This window comes from Petaurus breviceps, unplaced genomic scaffold, assembly GCF_028583685.1.
Source record: "Petaurus breviceps papuanus isolate PSGF00001 unplaced genomic scaffold, PetGlider_PUasm1.0 98, whole genome shotgun sequence".
NCBI lineage: Eukaryota > Metazoa > Chordata > Mammalia > Diprotodontia > Petauridae > Petaurus > Petaurus breviceps.
In genome coordinates, this window is record NW_027187460.1 from 5508059 (window position 1) to 5535582 (window position 27524).

Consider the following 27524-nt stretch of genomic DNA (forward strand, 5'->3'; position numbering starts at 1 on the left):
CCCCTTAAGAAATTCTTCCAGCATTCCCTTTCTAGCTTCTCCACTTTTGCTGTGTGTTCATTCCTAAAATTGGGTTAGGGAGCCTCTTATTGCCTGGGTCCCTTTCCTGGTTTACTCTTTCTGGTGAGATAGGACTGACTGCAGCTGGGTTTTGAGAAAATTGAGAAAACCTCTGCTTTCATTCTTGCATGATTCAGCTAGGCACCTTAGCTTCTACCCCTAATTCCTCACTCTTCTTTTACCCTCTATGTGTGGAAGGGTGAGAGTTAGTAATGATGTTTTCAGCAAAATCTTTACAGCATTGAGAGTCTTTGACCTGTGGGGAGATCTCAGAAGCCTACAGATTTTTAAGAGTCCCTCCCCCAAAACAAACAAACCTTACATGGCCGGGTAGAGTCAGTGTCTGCTTTTTGCAAGGGAGTAAATGGCAGGAGTTGTAGAGGCTCTTCAGTGGGGTTGGGGAATGAAGTCTTGATGGGCCCTAGGCATGAGCCTTTAAATTAGTCCATGTTCCTTCCACTACAGCATTGAGCCTGGTTGGGGAGAAGTGCTGAACATTATAATTTTCTTGTATTAATTCATTACCTTGGTAGGACCCACTCTTTTTCCTTTGGATTTAGCTATAATTGCTCAAAGCCCAACACACAATTCCTTTTTTGGGAAGTTTAGAGAAGTAAAATTGTCTAAAGAAAGTGACTATACTTGTTAACTTGATGTTCATTTGACCTTTAAGTCTTAGTTGAGTGAGTATTGATGAAGAGTTACACAGAGATGTAAAGCTTCTTGGGAAACTTTTCTTTCTCTCTGCTTCTATGTGTATTCCTAGTGATTAGCATAGTGCTTGACACATAGTAAACACTTAATAAATGTTTGTTGACTGATGACTGACAAAGAAAACCATAAAGGAACCTGAGACCACTGCTAAAACAGTGTTACTTTATCACTGGTACAAGATCTACCTGGTTCCTGCATACTCCTTTCATTTCCCTCCTAAACTTTCTTTAAAATAGCAACATGTTTGGCCAGTTTGAGTTTATTGGCAGTGAAAGTGCAATTTCCCAAAGTTTTTTATGTTGAACAATCAGTAAACATTTATTAAGTCCTACTATGTGCAAGGCACTGTGCTAAGTGCTGGCTGTACAAAAAGATGCAACAGATCCTGTCTTCAAAGAGCTTATAATCTAATGGGGGCAAGGAAATATATACAAAGCAAGCTATATACAGCATAAATAGGAAACAACAGAGAAAAGGCATTGGAATTAAGAGAAGTTGGGGAGGGCTTCCAGTAAAAGATGAGATTTTTAATTTGGAACCAAAAGGAAGCCAGGGAGATCAGTAGTTGGAGCAGAGGATGTAGAGAGTTCTAGGCATGGTGGGACAGCCAGCGAGAATGCCCAGAGCTGAGAGATGAAATGTCTTGCCTCTGGGACATCCTGGAGTCCCATGTCACTGGATTGATGAGTGGTAGGAAGGGGTTAGCTTATGAAGGGCTTTGAATGCCAAACAGAACATTTTGTGTTTGATTTTAGAGATGATAGAGAGCCACTGGACTTTATTGAGTAGGGAGATGTGATCAGATTTCCCATGGATTGGAGAGGGAAGAGAGATGAGGGAGCTAGACCCACCCACAGGCTATTCCAATTGTCCAAACATGAGGTGATGAGGGTCTGTGCCAGGGAGGTGGCAAAATCAGAGGAGAGAAGGGGGCATATTTGAGAGATGTTGCAAAGGTGAAATCAGTAGGCCTTGATAATGGATTGGAACTGGGGAGTTGAGAGAGTGAGTCCAGGATAATGCTTAGGTTGTGAGCCTGAGGAGAATGTTGCCCTCTACAGTAATAGAGAAGGTGGGAAGGAGGGAGGAATTCTGTTTTGCACCTACTGAGTTTTAAGATGTCTACTGGACATCCAGTTTAAGAAGTCTGAAATTCATTTGGAGATGCAAAATGGAGATCAGCAGGGAGTTTGGGACAGTATAGTTAGATTTGAGAGTCTAATTCAACCTTTTTTTTTTTGGAGGGGGAAGGTAGGACAATTGGGGTTGTGACTTGCCCAAGGTCACATGGCTAAGTGTGTGTGTGTGTGTGTGTGTGTGTGTGTGAAATGTCTGAGGCCGCATTTGAACTCAGGTCCTCCTGACTCCAGGGCTGGTGCTGTATATTCACTGTGCCACCTAGCTGCCCGAGTCTAATTCAATCTTGACATAAAGAGGAATCACCTCTGCAAGATACCTTACAAGTTATCCATCCTTGACTTGGAAGCCCACAACCAGCAAGTAACCACAAATTCTTAAGAAAGAGGAGTTTCACTTCTGAATGATTCCATTTGTTAGAAATTTTCCCCTTACATTACCTCTCTTCAACTTCTACCTATTGTTTCTAATTTTACTTTTTGGAGCCAGGTAGAATCAGCACTTAGCACAATGCTTAATAAATGAATTAGGGCCACCTTTCATCCTTTTCTTTGTGAGTACTATATGCTGTATTGGTCAGACTATAGTCTATACTTGATCTCTAAGTCTGGTTCATATAAGAGTGGGATATGATCTCCCTCTCCTCTCTTTCAGGGAGATAGAATTTTAGTCAAGTATGGCCTGTATTTAGACCAATATACAGTTACTATAATTTTAAAACTCCAGGGTAAAAGGCTTTTGGATTAAACTCCTGCTGTCCTTAGTAAGTTACTTCAGACCTATTTTGTCTGGGTTTTTGTATTTGATTTCTCCTTAATTTAAATTTTAAACTTGCTTTTTTGAACCAGTTTGCAGAAATATTAATGGTTAATGGAAAGAATGTTACCAGTTTTAGCTACAACACTTTTCTACAAAGTGAAGGGAGACTTAATTGTAAAATTTCCTTTGCTGCCTCAACAAACATAAATAGTGACTATTATAATTGTTAAAATATGGTGTCAAAATAAGGATGATTTTTAAAATTTGACCTTTTATATTATTAGACTTGAAGGAGCCATCTGAGGGATTTTTTTCCCCCACTTGATTTAAAACAAGGAAAGTAAGCAGAAACAACAGTCCATACCTTTACCCTTCTGCATAGCTCAAGGTCCCTTCCTCCCTTTTCTTCTCCCCTGCAAGCAAGATAATGAATGCATGGTCATATTGGCAACTCTCTCCCAGTCTTCCCTAAGGGTGTTACCATCTGTATAGGAACAAGTCATCTAGCTCTCCAGTCATCTTTCCAGGTTATCAGGCCAGGTACTGTATAGGTAGCAACAGTGTGAACTTTCTCCATATCATCACCGTATTGCAACTTTGAAGTGAAGGGGATGATGTGTACCAATTTGAGTATGTTATGCCAATTCATAGCCAGATTTGACCAAGGTGTTCCAGTTGACAGTGCAACAATGGCAGTCCATTGAAACCAGCTCTCCAGAGGTAATTCCATGAATTTACCATTCTGAATTATTTGACTGCATAGTAAGGCATCAAAGCCCCAAATTAGTAAGATGTCTGGAGCTCAAGTAAAAATTGTCAGTGCAGTGGAAGTATCTGCTGATAGGCCAGTTATCATGACTAGATCTGTTGCCAACATTAACTTGACGCAGCATCTTATTAATCTCAGGCTTTCCTCAGAGATAGATGGCATGCAGAGTAGCTAGAACAATACAGACACATATATTGTCCTTCTTCTGTTCACCACCCATGACCCATATGTGTAGTTTCTGAATAGTGTTTTAAATAGTATTGAATTTCCAGTTTCTATACCTTATTAACTTGTGATTTTTAAATTATAGCATTTTAGTTCCTTTGTTCAGCTCCTAATCCTGATCTTCATATTTAGTTTGATAAGATTCTAGGTTTTTTTGTTTTTGGGTTTTTTTTTAGGGGATTCTTATTGATTTTTTTTTCTATTTTGTCATTGAAATGTAAGAATTGGAATATTAATATATTTCAGTTTAATTTTGTAAAATGAGAAATTTTTCCAGATAATTAAAAGATGGACCAGAAAAAACTCGGTGAGAAAATAAAACCATTTTTATACAAATGTAGAGCTAGTATCGTCTGTTCTAATTTTCGTTTTTGCCATTATGTAAAGCTAAGAGAAAGATATGCTTTTGATAATATCAAATACATTTTTAAAAAGTTCTGTGATACCAAACATACTCTATAAAGTAGGACATTCAAAGTCTTTTTGCCCTTCACAGCATTTTAAATGAAAAACTGATCAATCAAAACATAGAATGCCTTCTATGTGTCAGACATTGGTGATACAAAGGCAAAAAAGCAACACTGTGATCCAAATAAAAAAGAACCATTGTCTTCAGTCAAGGAGCTCATGTTCTATTGGGGGAGACAGAATCCAAATGTAAAAACACAAACAAAATCTGTACAAAGTAAATACATACATGAAGGCTACCTGACAGTGGTTACAGAGCGGACCTAGGAACCAGGAAAACCTGGGTTCAAGTCCTGTCTCTGACATGTAGTAGTTGTGTGACTCTGGGCAAGTCATTTAGCTTATCAATGTTCTAGACCAGAGGTGTCAAACATTCACTGAGAACCAGATTAAAATTCAATTGGGAAATACTTAACAAAATAAATAAAAATACAATAGAATATAAATAATATTAGCATGTGGTTTTCTAAGGCAGAATGCTGCTGTCAGGTTTAGTGTCTTTTTTTCTATTTGAGTTTGACGCCAATGTTCTGGGTAACTTACTAATACTAAAAAGTTTCAGTGACAATGCCAACTGACCTTCATGGGTGGAGGGAGTTTTCTCATCTGGTAGTTCTCTGTACCAGTGAAATGACAGGTTTGGTTCCTATCACCTAAATAAAGATTTTTTTTTTTAAGGAAAGTACTGGCTGCTTAGGGTAGCAAGAAGGGCTCATGTAATAGGTAATGCTTGATCTTTGAATGATACTAAAGATTCTAAAATGTGCTTTAAGAAGGGCAAGTTCATTTAAGGTTTGGAGGAAAACCAGCACAAAGGTACAAAGATAGGAGATAGATGTTATGTATAAGCAACAACAAGAAGGCTGCTTTGACTCTACTATAGAGAGTTTAAAGGGAGGGAATCAGTATGCTAAGGCTGGAAGGTTAGGTTGGAGCCAGGGTTGTGAAGGTTTTTATATGAGTGAAGTTTGTATTTAACCCTACACGTAATAGGGAGCCCCTGGAGTTTTTTGAGTAGAAAAGTGATGTCAGACCAATGCTTTAGGAAAATCTATTTGGCAGCTTTGTTATAGTTTGAATAGGGGAGAGAATGGAGGCAGGAAGACCAATGAGGAGGCTGTTACAATATTCTAGACACGAAGTAATGGTAGTCTGAATTAGGGTGGTGGCTGTGTGAGTAGAGATAGGGGATGATGAGATGTTGCAGTAGAAATAATGAGATTAGATATATAGGGTAAGGGAGAACTGACCATTTAGGGATGCTTCTAATTGCTACCTTGGGTAACTGGAAATAAGGAATTTCATTAAAGGGGTGGGTTTGTGGGTTAAAATGATGAATTTTGTTTGCATTATATTAAGTTTGAGCTGCCTATAGGCCATTTAGTTCAAAATGTCCCATAGCCAGTTGATGATGCACTGTGACTGAAGCTCAGGAGAGAAACTAGAGCTGAATACAGTGTAAGTATCTAGGAGCTGTCTGGATAGAGATGGTATTTAAGCTTCGGGTTTCGGATGAGGTCACCAAGAGTATGTTGAGTGACAGTAGAAAAAGACCTTAGATTAGACAAAGCCTTGAGGTAGATCCATAGTTAGGAATTGGGGCATGGATGATGATTAGTACAGTGCATGGTACATAGTGAGTGCTTTATAAATGTCATCCTTATACTGAGACTGAGGAAAAGTCAGACTGGTAGGAGATTGAAGAGAGAGGAGTGTCATAAAAATGTGTGAGAACATGATTATAGTGTTGAAGAGACTCAGGAAGAAGCGTTCATGGTTGAAAAAAGAACATCCAATTGTACAACTAGATCATTGGTCACTTTGGAGACAGCAATTTCAATTGAGTAATAAGGTTGGAAATCAGATTACAAAGGATTGAGAAGCATGTTAGAGGAGATTAGATTGGAGGCTACTGGTTTCCGGTTCTTTATAACCCTGTGAAGGTAGTTTTGAGATTGCTGGTATATATATATATGATACTATGAAAGAGGGTTTAAGTTGAAGTAGTGTGACAGAGGAGGTATGCCCTGAAACCTGATGTGTTTTATGGTTTTAAGTAGGATGTTTGGCATTTATATAATAATAGCTGGCATGTATATAGTACCTACTGTATGCTAGACACTGTATTAAGCACTTTTACAAACATTATCTCATTTGATCCTCACAATAACCCTTGGGAGATAGGTGCTATTATTATTATCATCCCTACTTTACAGTTGAAGAAACTGAAGCAAACAGGTTAAATGACTTGTCCAGAGTCCTACAGTAAGTGTCTGAGGCTGCAGTAAGTGTCTGAACTCAGGTCTTCCTGATTCCAGGCCCAGTACTTTATGTACTGTGCTGTTTAGATGCCTCTTTCTACATAAGATCATGGGTTCAGACCTATGAAGAATATATGAGAGGTGACATAGTTCAGTACTCTCATTTTACAAATTAGGAATCTGAGGCCCAGTTTGGCCAAGGTTATGCAGGTAGCGTGTAGAGCTAGAGTTCAAACCCAGATCCTCTGATAACAGATGATGGCACCATTTACCAAACCTGGCCTGACTTTTGGAGATAGTATCCATGTGCGTTATGAAAGAGATCAAAGTTCAAACACGTTTACTTGACATCAGAAGTTTTGTACTATTAGGCATTCTTTAGCAAAAAAAGGTTCTTCTCAGTTACTGGTAGGAATGGGACCTAGCTACAAGGATGTTACAGATTGGCAGCTAATCAGTCATTCACACATTTGGCATTTGAAAATATTACTGTGCATGCCTCTTCTGCAATAGATTTGCTTTCCAAACATTGTCTTCATTTGTATGATATTAAAAATAGCTTGCCTTTTCTAAGAGTATACTTACTGATTAGATAGTAGCTCAGGTACAAAGGAAGAAGTGCATTGGATGTGGGGGGAAGAAAGCACACTGGAATTGTAAATTACCACAGGCAGCCTATGAATTAGATAATCTAGAGAAAGTGTACACACTCTGTGCCCTCTCTTTCTTAAATACCCAATTTTTTACATTCTACTTAGGGGCAACTAAACAACTGAGAAGTGGTTTTCAGGCAGTTTCTGTTCCAGGAAAGGTTTTTTTTTCCCCCAGCTTTCCCAGAATTCCCAGTTCAGCTCCTCCAGCCAAATGACATCTGTGGATTGTGGTAATCCTTTAATTCATTAAAAACCACAAACACTGCAGGTTTTCACTGACTTTTTCATGGTTTGAAAAGATTGTCAAGTGTAGACTGAATAAATAATTCCCCCTGGCTAAACATAATAAACATCCAAGGGAGGACAGTAGTATGTTGGAACAAAGTGGCAAAATACAGAAAAATAATTGTATAGTGCTAGGCACCTTAACAGAAGAGATTTCTGCTGATTTTTGAGAACTAAGAACTCTTAAAAAATTAATAGAGGAACTAAAAATCTTTGTTCAACTACATGGTAATTTTTAAATAATAGAAACCATAAAATATCTCAGCACGCAAGGAAATTTATTCAGGTTCTGATAGACTAGATAGCAAATATGCTGTCCATTGTTGCCACTGTATACATATTTATTTCCATAGTTATCCTAGTAAATAATCAGGTTAGTTGTTCCACAGACCACAGATTGCCTAATCTCACTAAATAAATAATGAATTTAATTTAAATGAATTTCAAATCAATCAGGCATTGTGATTGACATTGTTTTCCAGTTTTCTCAACAGTTCTTGTCAATTATGGAGCTATCCTCTAAGTAATTGATGTTCATGTGTTTACTAAACATTGGAACCCAGGCCATTTTGACTCAGAAATCCAGCTTTCTATTGCCATGCTAACTTTCTATCATCATAGTGACAGGAACACCAAGTGTTAGTTATTATTAGGTATTTATATAAATTATATTTTCTTATTCCTGCTGCTGCTGTTCCTACTAAAGACTGAATTCCTTGGTCTTATTTTCACTGCCTTCATGATTAATGCTAGTGTACATCTGTCCTTACTTTTCTCTCTCCTTTTCAAGAAACCTTTCAAAGGATCATAGGCTCATAGGTTTAGAGCTGAATGGGACCTCAGAGACCATGTGGTCCAAGCCCCTTCTTTTACAGAGGAGGAGCTGGGACCCAGAGAAGTTAAGTAACTTGTCTGTGGTCACACAAGTAATGCATATCAGAACTAAGATTTGAACTCAAGACCTCTGACTACACATCCAGATCTCTTTTCACTGTGCTATGCTTCTGTTTCCTGATTCAGATATATACTATAGGGAGGCACCGGTAAGGCTGACTGGGTAGATTGCACAGGATCAGTAAGGCAAGCAGTTGATTTTGAGTTTGAGGGAACTTCAGAACTAGTGTTCTTACTATTATACTGTGAGGAACTTAGGGGAGAGAAACAAACATTAAGCACCTACTGTGTGCCAGACACTGTGATAAGTGCTTTACAAATATTATCTATTTATAAATATTACAAATGAGATCTCATTTGATTCTCACACCCACCCTGTTAGGTAGGTGTGTTTTTTTTTTAAGCAATTGGGGTTAAGTAACTTGCTCAAGGTTACACGGCCAGTTATTTTGTGTGGGTGCCAAGTATCTGAGGCCAGAACCGATCCCGGCTCTCCCGATGCTGGGGCTGGTGTTCTTACTCAGTGTGCCACCATTTTACAGTTGAGGAAACTGAGGCAGGCAGTGGTCAAGTAACTTCTCATTGTAAGGCTGCTGTGTTGTATACTTGGCCTGAAGTTAGATCTGAGTTCAAGTCTAGCCTCATTCCTAGCCTCTGTGTGCCTTAGTTTCCTCAGCCATAAAATGGGGATGATAATAATAGCACCTACCTTGTAGGATTATTGTGAGCTAATATTTGTAAAGCGCTTAGCACAGTGTCTGGCACATAGTAAGCATTATATACATGCTGTCTCTTCTCTTTTTTTCTCCTTCCTCCCTTTTTACCTCTTCCTTCCATATTTGAACTCAGAGCTTCCTGACTCCAGGTCAGGTCCTCCATTCACTATGCCACCTAGTTAAGAGAGCCTTGGCTGAGCTTTTTAGTTTTGGGCTGAGCACTCTGAGCTTGGGAGCTTAGTTTTGGAACAACTGAGTCCTACAAATGTTTGATAATGTCTACTTCTGTAGTGTTTTTTACTCAAGGTCATGGATTAGATAGATTGTATGATAGCAATAGTTGTAACTTTTTTTTGGTGGTCTCAGCTTTATCATTTCACTACTAATTATGGATTATGTTAAATTAGATTGGTCTTCAGAGTTGATTTTTCCATTTCTTCCTTTTGAAGGTCTCAGTTAAGCTAATCCATTTCCAAATCTGCACTGCTTCAGCACCTCCCCAAAGCTCTTGTGCAGCTTGAGGTCACCCTGGCTCAGGGCACACTCTAAAAACTGCTTCATCTCATAGTGGCAGGGGCTGAATTGCTGCTGCTGCTCCTGGTACCCTGGTTGGGCCCCCTGAGGCTCCTGATAGGTGATATCAGGCCTTGCAGGCTCAGCACTGCTCTCATCACTGAAGCCACCAGTAATGGCATGATCAATAGTGTGGCCAACAGCTGAGCCTACTGCGACTCTTGCTGTGGTGATAGCCATTTGGGCAATCAAACCTGTCTGGGTGCATCAGGAGGAGGGGCAGCTGTAGATGTTGGTACTGTTGCTGGAGGGTGAGCTGCTGGTGCTGGTGCAGCTCTCATTGGGAGTGGCCAACTGGGCTGGTGAGGGGCAACCAGGGGGTTCAGCTCCTGTTTCTGGGTGGCATAGCTGACTCCTAGGTGTATAAGTCCTTGGGAGAAGTGATGGTTGTAACTCTTTACATTTCTTTCATTTCAGAATGACTTTTGATTTTGGCTCCTGTACTTATTAACTTGTTAACTATAATATATTGATATAATGCTAACTCAGATTTTCTATTTAATCTGTTTTCTGAGCTTCTCAGCATTATCATTGGGACTAGTAGAATCTTGCTTTGTAGAGCTCATATAAACCAGCCTCCTTTTCTGCATGTGAGTCTTTCTATAATTGTCTACGTTTGATTCACTCTAATTTTTCTAGTGGGTTTGAGGTGTTGAGTGTGTTTCCTCTGGTTCAGGTAAGTTAGTATAGCAAAGATAGAAGCTGGGAGATTGTGGGGTCCCATGGGGTATCTATACTTTCACTTCAAAGAGGTTGCAGTCTACTTGGAAGCACCATAGGATCATAGATGATCATAGATAGCCTGAAGGGACCTCAGAGAGTATTTAGTCCATTCTCCCCATTTTGCAGATAACGAAATTGAGGTCCAGGGAGCTTAAGTGACTTGAATACTGTATAAGAAAGATGAGCATTTTATAAGGGGAGGTAAGTAAAGGTATAATATACTAATATAATAATACTATAATATACTAAAAATAGTATAAAATTGGTTGCAGTGAGATGTTTCCTGGATGAAATTAATCTGGGATTTGAAGATGAGGTGCTTGGTGTAGACAAGAAGAGAAAATAGCTTGTTGTAGAGGCAAAAGCAAGCAAATTATGTGGGGAGGATGTCAAGAAAATTAGGCAAATGCCTAGGGTCTATGCAGGTGAGAGTCTGTTAGTCAATGAATATTAACATGAAGACCCTCCTGTGAGCCTGGCACTGTACCAAGTGCTGGAGACACGAAGAAAAGCAAAAGGAGCCTGAAGTCTGATGGAGGAGAAAACGCGCACGGGATGAATCGGGAGTGATGGACAGAGAGAAGGCGCCAGCGTGAGAAAGCGGCTTTGGAGTCTGGAAGGGAGCGGAGCATAGCATAGGGGTTGAAATAGTCTGGGCTCGTGTTACCAGCCGATGCGAAGGAGAGAAGGCAATAGGAAAAAAAAAGACTAGAAGAAAACCACAGCTATTAGGTCTGCAGATTCTTGTCCTCTCTAGTGTATATATGTGAAAGTTACTTGAACTGCTTCCCATAGAGTATGAACTAAAGGCCTGCTGTCATCCTGGTTACCTTGGGATTGGATCACCTCTCCTAAGGGTGCCCAATTTCACTTTGGCCTTTTTTTGACTCCCATACTCCACACCAGAACTTGCAGTCTACTAAAATTCCCAGATCTTTTTAACAACTACTCTTTTTTGTGCTTGTGAAATTGATTTTTTATTTGTGCAAGACTTTTCATTTATCCCTACTGAATTTTATCTTTTTAGATTAAATCCAATGTTCTATCATTGATTAAGTAATCATTTTGTGCCAGGCATTATACTTGATGCTGGGGATGCAAAGACAAAAGTGAACAAACAATAAATACAGTGGACATTATATTCTTTGCACTTTTCAACTGTGCAGTTGTAAAGATGTGGTCTACTTTGGGGTCATTTTTGTGAAAGTCTGTTTATTCCCTCATACCTTCATCAAGTGAATTATGTATAGATTATTTTTCTAAAAATCTTATATAACTGGGAAAATGGGCAAATGTTTTTTGTAATTATTGACATTCCTTAGGGTGCCTTTTTTAAGGTAATATGTCTGAGGTGTTCTGAGGTGTTTTTTCCTTATACTTTTGTTATTTTCCCCTCCTTCAGATAACTTGAGAATTAATTCATCAGTATATTAAAAATTGTCAGTTCCAGCACAGATTTCTATAAATTTGGTCTGTTCTTGGTCTGCCTTTTTTTCAGTGCCATTTTTCCTGCCTAAGGCACCACCTCTGAAATTGTGCTTAGAGTCTAAATGTATTGACTCTTCTTTCCATTGGTGATGAAAAGTTTGTTATAAAAATCCTAATAGGTCATTTCCATTTTTTCTCTTTTTTTGTCCTCCCAATTTCCTTTTAAAAACCCTTGGTATGACTTTACTTAGTTGGCTCACTCACCAGGCTTTCTTTTATATGTGTTTTTTCTTCCACTGCTTCATGTTTTATGAGTTGATATTGCTGTAATGTTGCACCATCCTTCTCTGTAAAATATTGTGAGTTTATGCTCTATAATGGTATCGCCTTTGACTGTCTTAATATTCTTCCCCTTGATCAAGGAGATTAGGTATTGTCTAACCTAAGTGGTTTCTAAATTCTACTGGTATGGTAATTATTATGATAATTGATTTATATTGGCTAATCTTTGTAAGAAAAAAATTGGAATTAATGTAGTTGTTGGTTTCTCTGTCCATTTAGAAGTTTAGGGCATTTTTCAGCTAGGTCAATTAAATTTAAAATGCTGAGTTATGCAATTTTGTTTGTTATATCTCTTTATTTGCTTTATTCATAGAAAGTAAATACAGGGCAATAGAAGCTCTTGCTTTTTCTTTTGTTCTCAAAGACCAATGAGAGGAAACATTCTACACTTGTAGAAACATTACCTCAGTCATAAGCTGATGTATTACTTGAAATTTGTAATGGATCCAGGTGCCAAAGACAAGATTTTCCATTCAGTCTTATGAACAAACATGGTTCATTATTAGCTCTGAAATTTATTATAATTGGTATGGTGGCAATACTGGGTGTGGGAGGGAATAATTATGTCATAATCTACTTTTCTTTAGCAAAATTGAACCTTATCCCGAGTACTGAAAATATTGGTATGAAAACAAACTGGAATTTCCCTCCCCTATTTGCAAAGTGGGGGTGGTGGTTTTCTATGAGTATGTTGTCAAACATGGTCAATGTGTTCACTGTTTTTGCTAAACTACTCTCCCCTCACTGCCTTTTAAAATCTTTGTTAAAAGGGATGATGACTAGTTAGGGTGAAGAAGTGGGGGTAGGAGAGAAATATATATTTAGGAGTAAATGTGATTGATACAAAAACAAAAGGCTTTAATAAAAATACATTTTTTTTTTTAAAGAAAATAAGCTTGAGGATGTGATACTTTCTGGCTTACCAATATGCCTATTAAGCTGTGCCTGTAACTGAACACGGTATACCACATGAGATTGGATAAGGCTTTTGAATTTATATTCTTTATTGCCATTTCTTGTTAAATACATGCCTTGCTTTATGGTGTGATTTTTGGATGAAATAATCTTTTCTTGGTTGTACTCTTTTCGTTTTCATTTGATCTTCTTGACTGCTTTGTGTTTTTTTTATAGTTTTCTTTTTCTTGATCATATAAGATGGGAGTATCTCCCAGAATTTTTATTTGTTTTTTAAGACCCTCACTCATTTTATTTCTGTATACTTCTCGCTTACAAAGTAAACATCTTAATCTATGGATTCAACTAATTTTCTTGATGTCCTACACTCATGACTTCCTTTTGCTTGCTTCTCTGCTTTTATATACTGGTTCCTCTTCCTCTCTATGTAAATCTCTCACTTTCACCTGCATTTTCTAGATCGACTTCTTTAAGGAAGTATTTCATGGCAACTCACCTGACTACTACTTCTTTACTTGCTGACTACTCCCTGAATGCTGTCACTTTCTACTATATTAGTTTGCATTTGCTGATATGCTGTCATTTAAGAGTTATCTTCAGTTGTTCCATGTGTATATTCTATACTTTCAGCAAGATTGCAAACTCTTTTTGAAGTCAAAGATGGTTTTTTCTGCTATTCTTCAGTATAGCGCCTATTACAGCACACAACGTGTATGTGCTGCTGCACCTGTCAAATAACTAAGGTTGACCAAGTTTAAGGAAGGGGTTAAATATAATAGAACTTTAAATATTTTCAAGTTATTTTTAAAGGTTGTTTTTACTAATATGCCTATACCCCTTTCTTGGCAGGTTCTGACAGGCTACTATGGAAAAGAATAAAGGAAACTAGGAGATTTTAAAGATCAATTTTCTCTTTGACCACAGTGATCCTGTTGTGACTTGTCTCAGTGAGTATACTTATTCCTGATAGAATACTTTCTCATCATTTTCTGCTACTCCTAGAGATATAGAAGCATCCAAAAAAAATTGAAGAACATTTTATAGGATTTATACCTAAAAAGATTTAGTGACAGAGGGCAAATAACCTTGTGCTGCTAACAATAACAATATCTATTTTAAACATTAGTATCATATCTCTAATTGAGAACTCTCTGATTCAAACTCAGTGACTTAATGTGTTTATGAATTCACTGATAAATATACTGTCTCTGATAGAACCAACACCAAAACCCTGCAGCATTTCATTAGAGATCTCCATCCAACTTAACATCAATGCACTTATTAACACCCATTGGATATAGTTGTTCAGCCATCTATGATTCCGCCGAGGTGTACCATTAACTACCCTGCACTATTCTATGTTCTCCATAAGTATCATGAAGCTGTCAAATGCTTTGCTAAATAAGATATACTTCACCTACAAGACCCTTATCTTTGGGTGTCTAATAAACATTTTATTTAAAAGTAGAGCTACTGAGCATTCCAGGTGTGCAGATGGAGATACTGTCCTTTCTACTATACAGGCCTCCAAAGACAAATCCTGCAGTTTGCAGCCACAACAGCTGTCTGTACAGCTTGCCACTGTTTGTGGCTTTTTTCTTTGCAAATCACACACACACTCAAAAGAGGCCAGTCCATTTCAGGTCACTGTAAGACTAGCTGACTTGTGCTACTTCCTAGGATTCTGTAGCCATGACACACTGTTTAAAGTTGTGCTTGTAGAAGCAGACACCAATTTTGCTGTCACCTGGATGAATGAACCATTTCAAATATTATGAAAGTTAATAAGTCTATAGGTAACCCTTAAAAACACCTCAGTAAAAAACACTAGTGGCATAAAAATCATTCAATAAGTTTGTTATCTGTGGTATTAGAATAAGCCAGTTCACTAGGACAGGCACCTATTTAAATATTCTATCAAATATTCTTAACATGTTCTGAAAAGTAGAATTGCATTACAGTCATTGTTTCTGAAAAAAAGGGAATAGCATGGTGTGAATCTGGTGATTTAGGAATATATTTTTTTGGCCATTTGTGTGGAGGTTAGAGTAAAGAGGGGAAGAAACAAATAGTATGAGTTCTGTTAGTAGGCTATTACTATAGTTAGGTGACAGGTGGTGAAGGTTTGAACTGTGTGATTAGAGAGAAGAGAATAGTTAAGACAGATTGTGGTATAAGTGATTTAACTTGGCAGCAAATTGTATATGGGGAGAGAGAGTGAAGGACAGTAAAGAACTGAGGATACATTGACCCTGAGTTATTGAGAGGGTGGAGGTATTCTCAAGTTTGGAAGGTTAAGATTGGGAAGGAAGATACTGAATGACTTTTACATGTCTCAAGTTTGAGATACTTGTGGGGCATTGAGGTGAAAATTATCTTTTAAAAAAAATGTTTTTAATGATGTTATTTTTTACATCATCATAGTTTCCTTCCACATCTCCCAGAGAGCTATCCCATATAAAAAATAGTATATTTTTTAAACAGTTGAAAAAAATAAGGGGGAAAAATTCTGTACAATTAAGATATTGAAAAATTCTGGAAACATGCAGTGTGTAATGCCTGTGGACATCACACGTTCATGAAAAGGTGGGTTGGGGGAGTCTTCGATTTTTTTCATTCCACTTATGTGCAGTCTTTATAGTTTTGCTACATTCACTTTTTTGGGGGTATTGTCTTTTCCATTTACATCGTCATTGTGTATATTATTCTCTTGGCTATGTTTACTTTAATGTGCATCATTTCATGTAGGTCTTTCTCCATTACATTTATGTACCACAGTGTGTTTAATCTTTTCTTAGGTAATGGGCATCTATTTTATTTCCACTTTGGTATTATGAAAGTGCTGCTATAAATATTTTGGTATTTATGGAGACCTTATCAATGACTTCCTTGGAGTATGGAATCTCTGGTTCTAGGGGTGTGGACATTTTAGTTGCTTTATCTGCATAATTCCAAAATGTTCTTAGGCTTTCACAGGAACCACTAACAACATATTAGTGTGTGTCATCCCCCTGACTATTGCCATTTTTTTCTTTCCACTTTGCAGGGTGTGAGGTGAAAACTCACAGTTGTTTTGATTTGATTTGTAGCATTCTTTCATGTGTATATGAATATTTTATAGTTCTTTTTTTTTAAATACCTTTTTTCATATTCTCATCCACTGTAGCAGCAAGCACCCCCAAGTGTCCTCAGGGTGGCTGCCAACATAGGTTCTTGGATCTGTGTTGATAAAGGAAAGCAACTCAAAATGGGTTAACAAGCTTACTTTAATCAGTCAAATATGTATCGTTTACCTAGTTCAGGGGAAAAAGGTCAGCACCCCGAACTTCAGTATATACAGACAGAATTATTAAGACAGAGAAACAGATCAAGTAGACAGTTTCCAAACTGTCCAACCATTACATCCATACCAAATCAACATCTGGGTTTTTCAAAGTTGGGGGACTCTCAACAATGGCTTCCCAGAGTCTTATCTGATCAAATCACAGAACACTTCTCAAAAGTGAGCCCCAAAACAAAGCCTCAAATCAGGGTTTATATAGCCTCCTCCTGGCTCAGAGAATGTAACAACCTTCTGGACCCACTGGCCAATCAAAAAGTATCTACTGAAAAACAAGCCTCCCACCCCAGGCTCCAGGTGCACTTTAGCCTAGGGGCAGGGAAGATCTTAAAAATTTACATTCCCATTACACCCACTTAGAATGATACTAAGGTTGATAGTCTGGTTGTTTAGGAGGATGGTGGCGCCCTTGATCATGCTAGGAAAGTTGGAACAAGGGAAATATTTTTTGGGAAAGGTGATTAAGTCCTGTATTGGACATGTTGAGTTTGGTGAATGGCCCTAATTTTTTGGTAAGTATAAGTTCTTCACTGAGAAGGTGAGGGAAAGGGGTGCTTTGGGAAGTTTTCAGAAGGATGAAAGGTTTAGAATAGCTCCAGTAGGTGCAATAGAGAAATGATTAGAGAGATATTAAAGGATTACCTTCCCCATAATAAATGCTCAGTTGAAATTTTGTAACATAAATCTGAAGTAGTCAGCATGATTTTATAATTTTCTCTAGCTCAATTCAGCAGCACAGGAATAGGAACAAAGGAGATGGATAATTGGAGTAATCATTATGATTTGGCAAGGCATGAAATAATAGGAAAACTGGAAAAGAGACTTGAGTGAAGAAGGTTGTGTGGAGTTGAACTGACCCACCAAGAGGTTGAGATAGGGAAGGAAGGAGAATATAGCCAATTCAGGGATGATAACCTGGAAAAATAATGAGGGGTTGAGAGATTAATGGTCATGGTGAGAATGAAGAATAGGGTTTGGGGTTCATAGGGAAAAATGGAATGATAAAAGATTATGTTTAGATAAAATTATTTAAGAGTTCTTGTACTTGGAAGTGGAATATTTGTGAGTGATAGCAAGATCAAAGGATAACCATCTTTTTGTGTAGCTAAGGTAGAGTGGAGACATAGGTCATAGGAATTGAGTAGATTGAAAATAGTAGAAAGGTAGGGGCAGCCAGGTGGCACAGTGAGTAAGAGCACTGGCCCCAGAATCGGGATGATCTGGGATCGAATCCAGGCTCTGATACTTAGCACCACACCCAGAAATAACTGGCCATGTAACCTTGAGCAAGTTACTTAACCCCAATTGCTTAAAAAAAAAAAAAGAAAATAGTAGAAAGGAAAAATTACAGTGGCAAAGGTACCGTGTTTCCCCGATAATAAGACCTATCCCGAAAATAAGCCCTCCCCTTACTGTGTAAGATTCCTCTAAAATAAGCCCTCCCCCGAAAATAAGCCCTATTGAGATTGCTACTGTAGTGAAGGTGATCCCCTGCGCTCTGTATCCCCCGCCCCCCCCCCCCCGTGAAACGCACGCCATGCTCTGAGCTGCATCCAGTCAGAGCTGCAGCAGTGAGCGTGTCATCCTGTTCTTCCCCAGTGATTTGCTTATTGAATAGAGGTACATTTTTTTGTTCACATTTACCTGTTTATTAAAATTGCTGTCAATGTTCATTAAAATAAGCCCTCCCCTGAAAATAAGCCCTCTGGTGTTTTTCTGTCCAAAAAAAATAAGACAGTGTCTTATTATCGGGGAAACACGGTAGCATTAATATATATGTTGAAGTTCCCTACTGTGAGGGCAGGAGTTGAGGTAGATGGAAAGACTGTGAGCCATTCAGTGAACTCATTGAGGAAGGATGGAGAACATCCTGGAGGTTGGTAGATAAGGTTTGTAGGGTCGCAATTGGGTAGTAAATTTGATTAGAGAGAACCTCAAAGAAGGAAAAGTTGCAGCAGAGGTAAACTCTTGGAGGGAGAGTCTGGAAGTGGCAATGGGGGATCAGGAGACTACAACTCCCTCACCATGACCCGTGAGTTGGTAATAGAGTGAAAGCACAACCAGTACTAGAAAGGATGATTAGCATTGTAGTGTCACCCAGAGGGAGCCAGGTCTCTTATTCTTTGCCAGAATAAGAAAGGAAAAATTTTATGATGAAAGTAAGTTTGTTAATTATGGAGAAGGCCTCCATATATTTCTTCAGAGGACCTAATGGAAAGGTAGATCTAGATGGGAAGCTGGGCAAGGTAGGGGTTGAAGCTGATGGAAATAAGGGAGCAGAACTGGGAATAAGGAACAGGGTTTGTGCAGTAGAAGGTTCACAGTTACTGAAATGGATAGAGTATGAGGGGGAAGGATTATGTTTATCTTTCATCAATGAGTCAAGAGAGGTCCATTGAGAGAATCAAGTAATTTGGCTGTTCAAGGTCCTTTCTTGAGGCCCAGACTCACAGCACTATATTGTATCACAGCATTATATTGTATCCTGTGAGGGCCTAGAAGCTTTACTTCATAACACGTAGAAGCACATGGAGATATGGGTCAAGTTGGGCAAGGAATTGTAGTATCAAGAAGAAATGTTTAGCATTCTTGCAGCATGGTTTCAGGAGTCTGGGGCAGAGACAGAGCCTAGAGGCATTAGGAGGAGGAGAAGGCCCTGGGAGTAAGAATGAAGCCTGAATGAGACATAGGTCTGAGGAAGTTCCTGGGGTGAACAAGGGGGCAGGAGCAGAAGGTTCCACTTTTTCCCTTTCACTTTTCAGCCCTTTGTAATCAGTTTAATGACCTCATCACTCAGCTGAAAGTTTCTCTCCAAAGTTACCAAAGAACTTGAATTGCAAAATCCAGTCACCTTTTCTCAATCCAGATCCTTATTGGATTTGGAACTCTGGATATCCTGTCTGACTTTTTTGATATATTAGTTTTACTGAACTGTTTTCCTCTTCTCTTTCATTTGTTATAAGGGATATTGGCTGTCTGAAAGGGGATAAGAGAATAACAGGGAAAAAAACGTGATGCCCCAAACTAGACAAAATGCTCCAGAGGTAGTCTGTAGGTCAGAGTACAGTGGGACTCTCAGCTCCTTATTCCTGGAGTTTATATTTATGTTAATATAGCAAGATTACATTAGTAGTTGTTGGTTTCTTATTTTTTTTTGACTGCCATATCACATTGCTAACTCATTGAGCTTTGTGAACTATTAAACCTCTTGTTCTCTAATCTTTTTCATTATGGACTACTTTCTAATGAGACTGTCTCCATTTTATTGTCAAATTGATTTCTTTTACCCAAGTATAATACTTTTACATTTATCCCTTCTACATTCTACGTTTTTATATTCAGCACAGCTTTCTAGTCTGTCACAATCTTCTTGGATCTTGAATCTGTCATCCATTGTGTTATTTCCTGGCTTTGTGTCAGCTGCATATTTGATAAATGTGCCATCTGTACATTTATTCAAGTAATGATAAAAATATTTGATAGTTTCTGGCACAGGTCCCTGGGCCATTCTCCTGGATTAGTACTAATATGTTGATGTAGAACCATTAGAAACTACTCCTGGAGTTAGATTTCTATTTAATTATGCTATCATTTAGTCTACATCTCTCTACCTTTTGTGCAAGAATTTTAAAACCGTCTGACCAAGTTGTTGTCTCTCTCTAGTGCTACCACTCCCTGAAATCTGCAGTCGCTCCTTATCACCTCTGGGAAAAATAGAGTATCATTGGCCTTGTATTTAAAGTTCTGTCATATGAGTCCCATCTACCTTTACTTTATATTATTACTTCATATTATTCTCTTTCATGGTTTCTTAATTCTAGACATAGTGGCCTTTCAGACACTCCCCATGCATGATGTTCTATCTTCTGCCTTTGAGCTTCTATACAAGTGAATGCCATGTCTAGAATGCAGTTCAGCCTCACTTCTGCCTTAGCTCCTTTCAAAGCACAGCTCCAGTGTTATCTCCTAGATGGGATCCTTCCCATGTTCCCCAGGATCATTAGCATTCTTTCCCTCTTGAAATTATTTTGTATTTTTTATGTACTTTGTATTTACTTGTATGCATTTTATATTCCCTGTTCCTGTAACTTCATTGATGACAGAAAGTGATTGGTTTTTGCATTTATATACATCTTGCCTAACACAGTGACTTAGTACATGCTTAATAAATGTTGAATTTGTGATCGAATTTTCAAATGCTTAATTGAATGTCATTGTTCAGGAGGGAGAAAATTTATTCTCTATAGCTTCAGAGAAGGGTACTAGAACCAGTTTGGCACCTATAGGCATCTCCTCAACAACAGCCCAAAGATGTAATCATTCATACAGTCCTTTATCATTTCTGCTAATAAGAACCTCATTACTGAAATAAAACCATTCTATTTTGGGGCACCATATTCCATCTTAACTACTGTTCACATACTACAGAATGAAGGAGAAAATTATAAAAACCATGTTGATATGGTCCAGTACAGACTTATGTTACACAATCTCAATTGGGCCCTCGTTATGGCAAGACTATACTTCTATGCCTCCTTAGTCTTTTCACTTAATTGTCTCTCTCACCACAGTGACTTTTCCAGACCCTTTCATCTCCTTTGAAATCCCTCAAGATTCTCCTCACACTATTCTCTCAGCTTAGAATATTCCCTCATATTTTACTGAAAAAATTGAGGCTATTCATAGAGAACTCCCTTTTCTCTTCTCCTCATTTCACATTATTGAACTGCCTTCTCTTTCCCCTCTCCCTGACCTCTGTCTCCCATGAAGAGGAGGCCTTTCTTCTTGCCAAGGCAAAACTCTACATGCATCATTCATCTTCTCCAGCAAATTATCTTTGTCATCTCTACTTTTACTAATCTTTCCCTTTCTATTGACTTTCCTGCTGTATACAAACATGTTCATATTTCCCACATCCACAAAAAAAACCTCACTTGATCTTGTTGGTCCACTAGCTCAGGTCCTATATCCCACTAGCTATATGATTCTGCTTTTTATAGCTAAGCTCTTTGAGAAAAGCCCATCTTCAATCAGTGCCTCCACTTCCTTTCCTCTCACTCTTTTCTTATCTGTATTCTGGCTTACCTGATCATTCCACTGAAACTGCTCTTTCCAAAGTTACTGATGATTTCTTAATTGCCAAATGAAATGGCCTTTTCTCATTTCTCATTCTTCTTGACATCTCTCAAGCTTTTTATATTGTTGATCACCTTCTATTCCTTGATGCTCTCTACTCTCTAGGTTTTCTAGAGAGTACTCTCCTAGCTTTTCTCCTATATCTCTTACTGAGTCTGTGGTCTCCTTTGCAGAATCTTCATTTATGTTATGCCTACTAACGATGGGTGTTACCAAGGCTCTGTATTGGGCCCTCTTCTTCCTCTGTACTGTTTTGTTTGATGATCTCATCAGTCCCAAAAGATTTAATAATTATCTTTATGCAAACGATTCTCAGATTTGCTAATCTAGCCTTAACCACTCTCCTGACCTTTACTTCCATATCTCCAACTACTTGTTGGACATCTTGAACTGGGTAACCTGTATACTTATTAAATAAACTCTATATATCCCAAACTAAACTCATTCTCTTTCCTCCAAAACCTTCCTCTTCTCCAAATTTCCCTCTTGTTATTGAGGATACCACCATCCTCCAGGTTACCAACGTTCATAGACTAGGTGTCATCCTTGATTCTTCACTCTCTCTTATCCCACAGTTACCTAGTCCTGTTGTTTTTACGGGATACACCTGGAGTATTGCAATAGTCTTCTAGTTGGTCTCCCTCCCTCAAGTCTTTCCCCACTCCAGTCTATCCTCCACTCAGTTGTTAAATTGATTTTCCCAAAATACAGGTCTGATCATATTCAGTAATTCTAGGGGCTTCCTATTAATCCAGAATCAATATAAAATACTGTTTGGTTTTTAAAGACCTTCTTAACCTGACTCCTTTCAACCTTCCTGATCTTACACCTTATTCCTCTCCATGTACTCTTCAATCCAGTGATACTGTCCTTGCTGTTTCTTACACATGACATTACACCTCTGGACTGTTCATTTTTTTTTTTTAAGCAATCGGGGTTAAGTAACTTGCTCAAGGTTACACAGCCAGTTATTTTTGTGTGGGTGCCCAGTATCTGAGGCCGGAACTGATCCCAGGTCTCCCGACACTGTGGCTGGCGCTCTTACTCACTGCGCCAGGTCCTCCTGACTCCATGGCTGGCACTCTACTCACTGCACCACCTAGCCGCCCCTTGGACTGTTCATTTTTGCTGACCGTACCCCATGCCTGGAATTCTTTCCATCTTTTTTCTCACTTCTGGCTTCCTTAGTGTCTTTCAGGTCTCACCTTAAAATCCCACCTTCTCTAAGAATCTTCTACCAAAGGCTGTAAAGAGAGAGGAAGTACTCAAAGCTGATGAGTTCTTTTTTTTTTTTTAATTTTAATCGGGTGTCATAAAACCAAGAGCACCTTGTTGTGTGAGTTTCATCTCCCTAAAGAGATGCAATCACTGTTCCAAACCATTTCCCCTTTTGTTCATTTTCTCTCTTTCTAGGATATATAAGAATGCTATGTTTATGCCATCTATGGTGACCTTATCAGTTTAGTAGTAGGAAACTAAAGTAAATGAGGCATTTCATTTTTGAAATGCTGTGTGATGAACTGTTTAACCCTATAGATTTTTTGCTCCCTTAATGCTAGTGGCTTCCCTCAGAGATTATCTCCAATTTATTCTGTGTTTATTTTGTTTGTACATAGCTGTTTACTTGTCTTTCTCATTAGATTGTGAATTCTTTGAGAGCAAGGACTATCTTTTGTTTCCATCCCCCCCTTTTTTGTATCAGCAGGTTAGCCCAGTGCTTGGCATATAATAAGTCCTTAATAGATGGTTCTTGACTTGAATGGTTGACTTGGTGTAGCTTTTATTTTTAGAAAGATCTTCCTTATATTGAGTTGAGATCTACAGTGCCAAAACTTCTGCTCAGTACTCTGACCACTATACCACACTGCCTACTCTTTCCTGGCAGAATAGTCTTATTAATGAACATCAATCAATCTGTCTGATAGAGTGCCAATAGAGAGTTGGGAAGAACTGCTTTCATGTCCTACCTCTGATGTATGTTATCCTGGTGACCCTGGGAAAGTTATTTAACCATTCCTTGTTGCCAGGTAGAAAGAATACTGGCTACCTATGTCTACCTATGTTGATAAAAGTAGGTTTTTCATAGTGAGCTAGCTCACTGCACCAGTGAAATCATAGGACCATATCAGAAAGGGGGCAAAAATCAGTCAGCACCTATTGAAGTGCCTTACACAGAGTAAGCTCTTAATAAATGTTTGTTGATTTGAATTAGAATGGCACTTGTTTTAAACTGCATATTGAATAGATTTTTTTCATGACTAAGTCAGAGATCATCAAGACTTTTAAAAAGACATATAAATTGTAGTTTGGAGGTCATAATTTGGGGGTACTTAAAACATCCCAAGCTAAATTCTTATTTGTGCAGTCACATCACATCTTGTTTTTCAGAAGTTGGTGAATGGTGACAGTATAATTAATTCATTCAACTCTTATTGAAAGAATTGGATTATATGATCTCAAAAGTTCCTTCTAATACTAAAGTGCCATGATTTTATGATTCTTCCAATAAATTCCTCCCTGATGACTCAAAATGGCATAAAAGTGACTATTTTCTTTAAAGTTATACCAGTAGATTAGAAACTCTGGCAGGTCTTATAGCTTGAAAGGCTTTGAGTACAGCCCTGATATGTGACATTGGGATTAAGTTACTTAACCTTTTTGACCAATAATTTCCTTATTTTCAAAAAAAGGGACAGACTAATGTATTTAAGCCCTCTGTCATAAGCACTATATAAATATAAGCTACTATTATCATCTGTGGACCTTCCTGGCTAAGTTCAGAAAAGCTTATGACCAGAAATCAGATACAAAATGATTGTCTTGTGTTTGATGGACTAATTTTGGAAAGCTGGAGAAATTATCAGCTAGAGATTTAACCCTTGTAGAGACACTAGCTAGATGCCAACTTTATGGAAACAACAACTGTTGTGGAGCTCTCCTTCCTCAGCAGCCAAGAAAAAGGGCTCCCCAACCAGTAATGACTTTTTTTTTTTAGCTGTAGCACATCATGAAGGCAGTCTACTGAAATGTGGAGAAATAGTCATATTAATGAAATTCCTGATCCTTGAAGCATTCTTCCATGTAGGACAGCCGACCCAGAAACAGCACATGAAAGATAGATAGAATTTTCTTTGAGAGGAAACAGTGCCACCTACTGGTTTGCTAGCACTGATTTTTGTAGTTCTTTTAGTATTATCTAGTCCTGTTTATAGCATTTTAGGATTATGAAAGCCGAAGAGATCTCCATCTAAAAAAACAACTACCCTCTTATTTTATCAGGTGATGATTTGTAATGGAATTCAGTCATCTGTGTTCTTGGTTCACATTAAGGAAAGACCAGATAGACTTTAACTTTCTCATGGTAGCTTTTTTTGTGAATTTTCTTCAGAAATAGGTAGAGAAAATTTAGTTTCACTGTTTTATGAGAACAATGGCCAAATAATCTGTCTAGAGACCCACATGGAATGTTAAAAAAAAGTTAAAATCAAAGAAATACCTTCTCTCTCCCTGTCATAAGTCCTCTGGCATTGTGGTTGGTCTTTGTATTGATCAAAAGTCCTAAGTTTTTCAAAGTTGTTTGTCTTTACAATATTGTTATCATTGTATAAATTCTTCTTTTGTTTTTTTTTTTTCACTGTGTATCAGTTTGTTCAAGTTTTCCCAGGTTTCTCTGAAATTGTCCCTCTCATCAGTCTGGCACAATAGCATTTCATCACATTCATATACTATAATTTATTTAATCCTTTTCTAGTTAATAGGCATTTCTTCAGTTTCCAGTTCTTTGCTACCATGAAAAGAGTTGCTATAAATATTTTAATACAGATAGATTCTTAGTCTTTTTCATCTCTTTGGAGTATAGGCCTTCTAGTATAGGTATCTATGTGACAAATGGTACGTACAGTGTAATAACTTTATGGTCATAGTTCCAAATTGCTTTTCAGTAGGTCTGGACCAGTTTTTAGTCTCCTTTAATGAACAGGGCATTAGTGTACCTATTTTCCATAGCGTACATTTTTAAAATTTTGAGTATTTTCTCCTTCTTGTTACTCTTGTAATTATGTCAGATTTAAGGAAGGTACATTAGATCTCCTGTTTTCCTAAATCATCAGAATTTCAGCTGATGTAATTGAGTAAAGACTACCATTTGCTAGTGTCCTACCACTTCCTTATTTTTAGCTTTGTATTTTGCTTTCCCCCCCTGGGGATTAAAACAATACTTTTCTTAGTTAAAAGATTGGAATAATTTAAATTAAATTCAACAGTTATTTAGTAAGTGGATGTTACATGTACCAGGTATTTGTGATACAAAGACAAACATCAAACAGTCCCTTTATGACTGGGGGAAGAGTGAATATGGCATGTATGTAGATAAGTCAGTTCAATCTATATAGGATCATAGACTTATTTATTCTAAATTTTTATTGTTATCTTTTTTTATATCACCTGTATTTTCCAATACATAGAGGCCAAACCATAGATTTAAGAGTTTTCATTATTATTATTTCTTCCAAGAAGAATGCCTATGATTTGGTGGATTACCAGGATCATGAAAGGGCATATAGAGGAGGTAGCATCTGAACTAAGCCTTAAATAAAGCTAGGGATTCTAATAAGCAGGAGAGAAGAGAGAGCATTGGGGGATGGTGCTGGTGGTGTGTGTAACTTTTGCAAGGCACAGAGTCAGGAGGTGGAATGCTATATGTGAGGAACAGCAAATCATTTTGTTTGGCTGGAATGAGAATGTGTGGGGGTTTATAGTTCATTCTAGAGGGTCCCTTTGAATCTTCTTTTTTTTTTTTCCTTTTTGGAGGGCAGTTGGGGTTAAGTGACTTGCCCAAGGTCACATGGCTAGTTTTTTGAAATGTTAAGTGTCTGAAGCTGGATTTGAACTCAGGTCCTTCAGACTCCAGGACCAGTGCTGTGTTCACTGTGCCACCTAGCCGCCCCCTCCCCCCCCTTTTGAATCTTCTTAAGCAAGGAAGTACCATATTGAGATCTGTGCCTTAGGAATAACAGTTTGACAGCTGTGTGGAACATTGGAATGGAGAGGGAAAAGACTAGAAGCAGGAAAACCAATCATAAGGTGCTTATATTAGTCCAAATGAGAGATGAGTTCCCATTCTTTTCTGTGGAATGAGATCAGACTAGTTCACTTCTAGCCTATTCTGCTTTTGTAGCTCTAAAATCTTTGTATGATCCTATGATGATGACCTGAACTAGGGTAGTAGCTGTATATGTGGAGAGAAGGCTTGGGATAAATGGGTGAGATTTTATGTAAATAGAATTGGTAACCTATTGTGAATGGGAGAATCAAGGAAAGTAAAGAATTAAGGATGACTTCAAGATTGAGAATTTATGTAAGTGGAAGAATGCTGATGCCTTCAACAGATACAGGGAAATTAGAACATGGGTTCTCATGATGATGAAAGAGTTATTTTGTATAAATTGATATTGAGGTGACTATTGTACATGTCCTCCACATGAGTCATATGGCAGTGCCTCATGGTGTTGAGATTGCCCTGAGTTCTCAAAGCCTTTGCTGGTATAACCTCAACTCTGTCAGGTTCTTCTTTGCTGGAGGCTCTGAGTATATGACCCCAACAACAAATTCAGTCTGTTTTCCAAGGATCAGATTAGCTAACTATAGAGTAGGTTGGCTACTTGGTGATGAATTTTTTGGTCATGACAGCTAATGAAACAAAGATGAATTCTGTTTTGGACCTGGACTTTTGGATAGAGATATACAAAAGGCATTTGATAGCACAAAACTGGAGTTCAGGGGAGAGATTTGGGCTGGATATATTGTTGTGGGCATCACCTACATAGATATGCTGTTTGAACCTGTGGGAGTATTTTGCCACATTCTATGCCATAACTTGTTCAGCCGTTCCCCAATTTATGGGCATCTCCTCAGATTCCTATTCTCTGCCACATCAAAAAGAGCTATACAGTTTTGTATAGCCTTAATTAAAGTTTGTTTATGACTATTCCCTCTCTTAATCTACCCTTCCTCTAATTCTTTTTTTCTTCTCTCCTTTCCCTGCTATTTCCATGTGAAGTAAAATGTGTTTCTGTACCCTAGTGTGTGTGTGTGTGTGTGTGTGTGTGTGTGTGTGTGTGTGTGTGT

The 27524-nt window shown here is 38.1% G+C and overlaps 1 protein-coding gene across 8 annotated transcripts in view; it reads left to right on the forward strand.

Moving 5' to 3' along the window:
* The window catches only part of PTK2 (protein tyrosine kinase 2), a 439876-nt gene that overhangs the window by 32025 nt on the left and 380327 nt on the right, over positions 1–27524 (forward strand). For all 8 annotated transcript variants that reach the window (XM_069081220.1, XM_069081223.1, XM_069081221.1 and 5 more), the window contains exon 2: positions 13772–13869. The gene's annotated coding sequence lies outside the window, so the exon portion shown is untranslated. The remainder of the gene's footprint in view (positions 1–13771; positions 13870–27524) is intronic.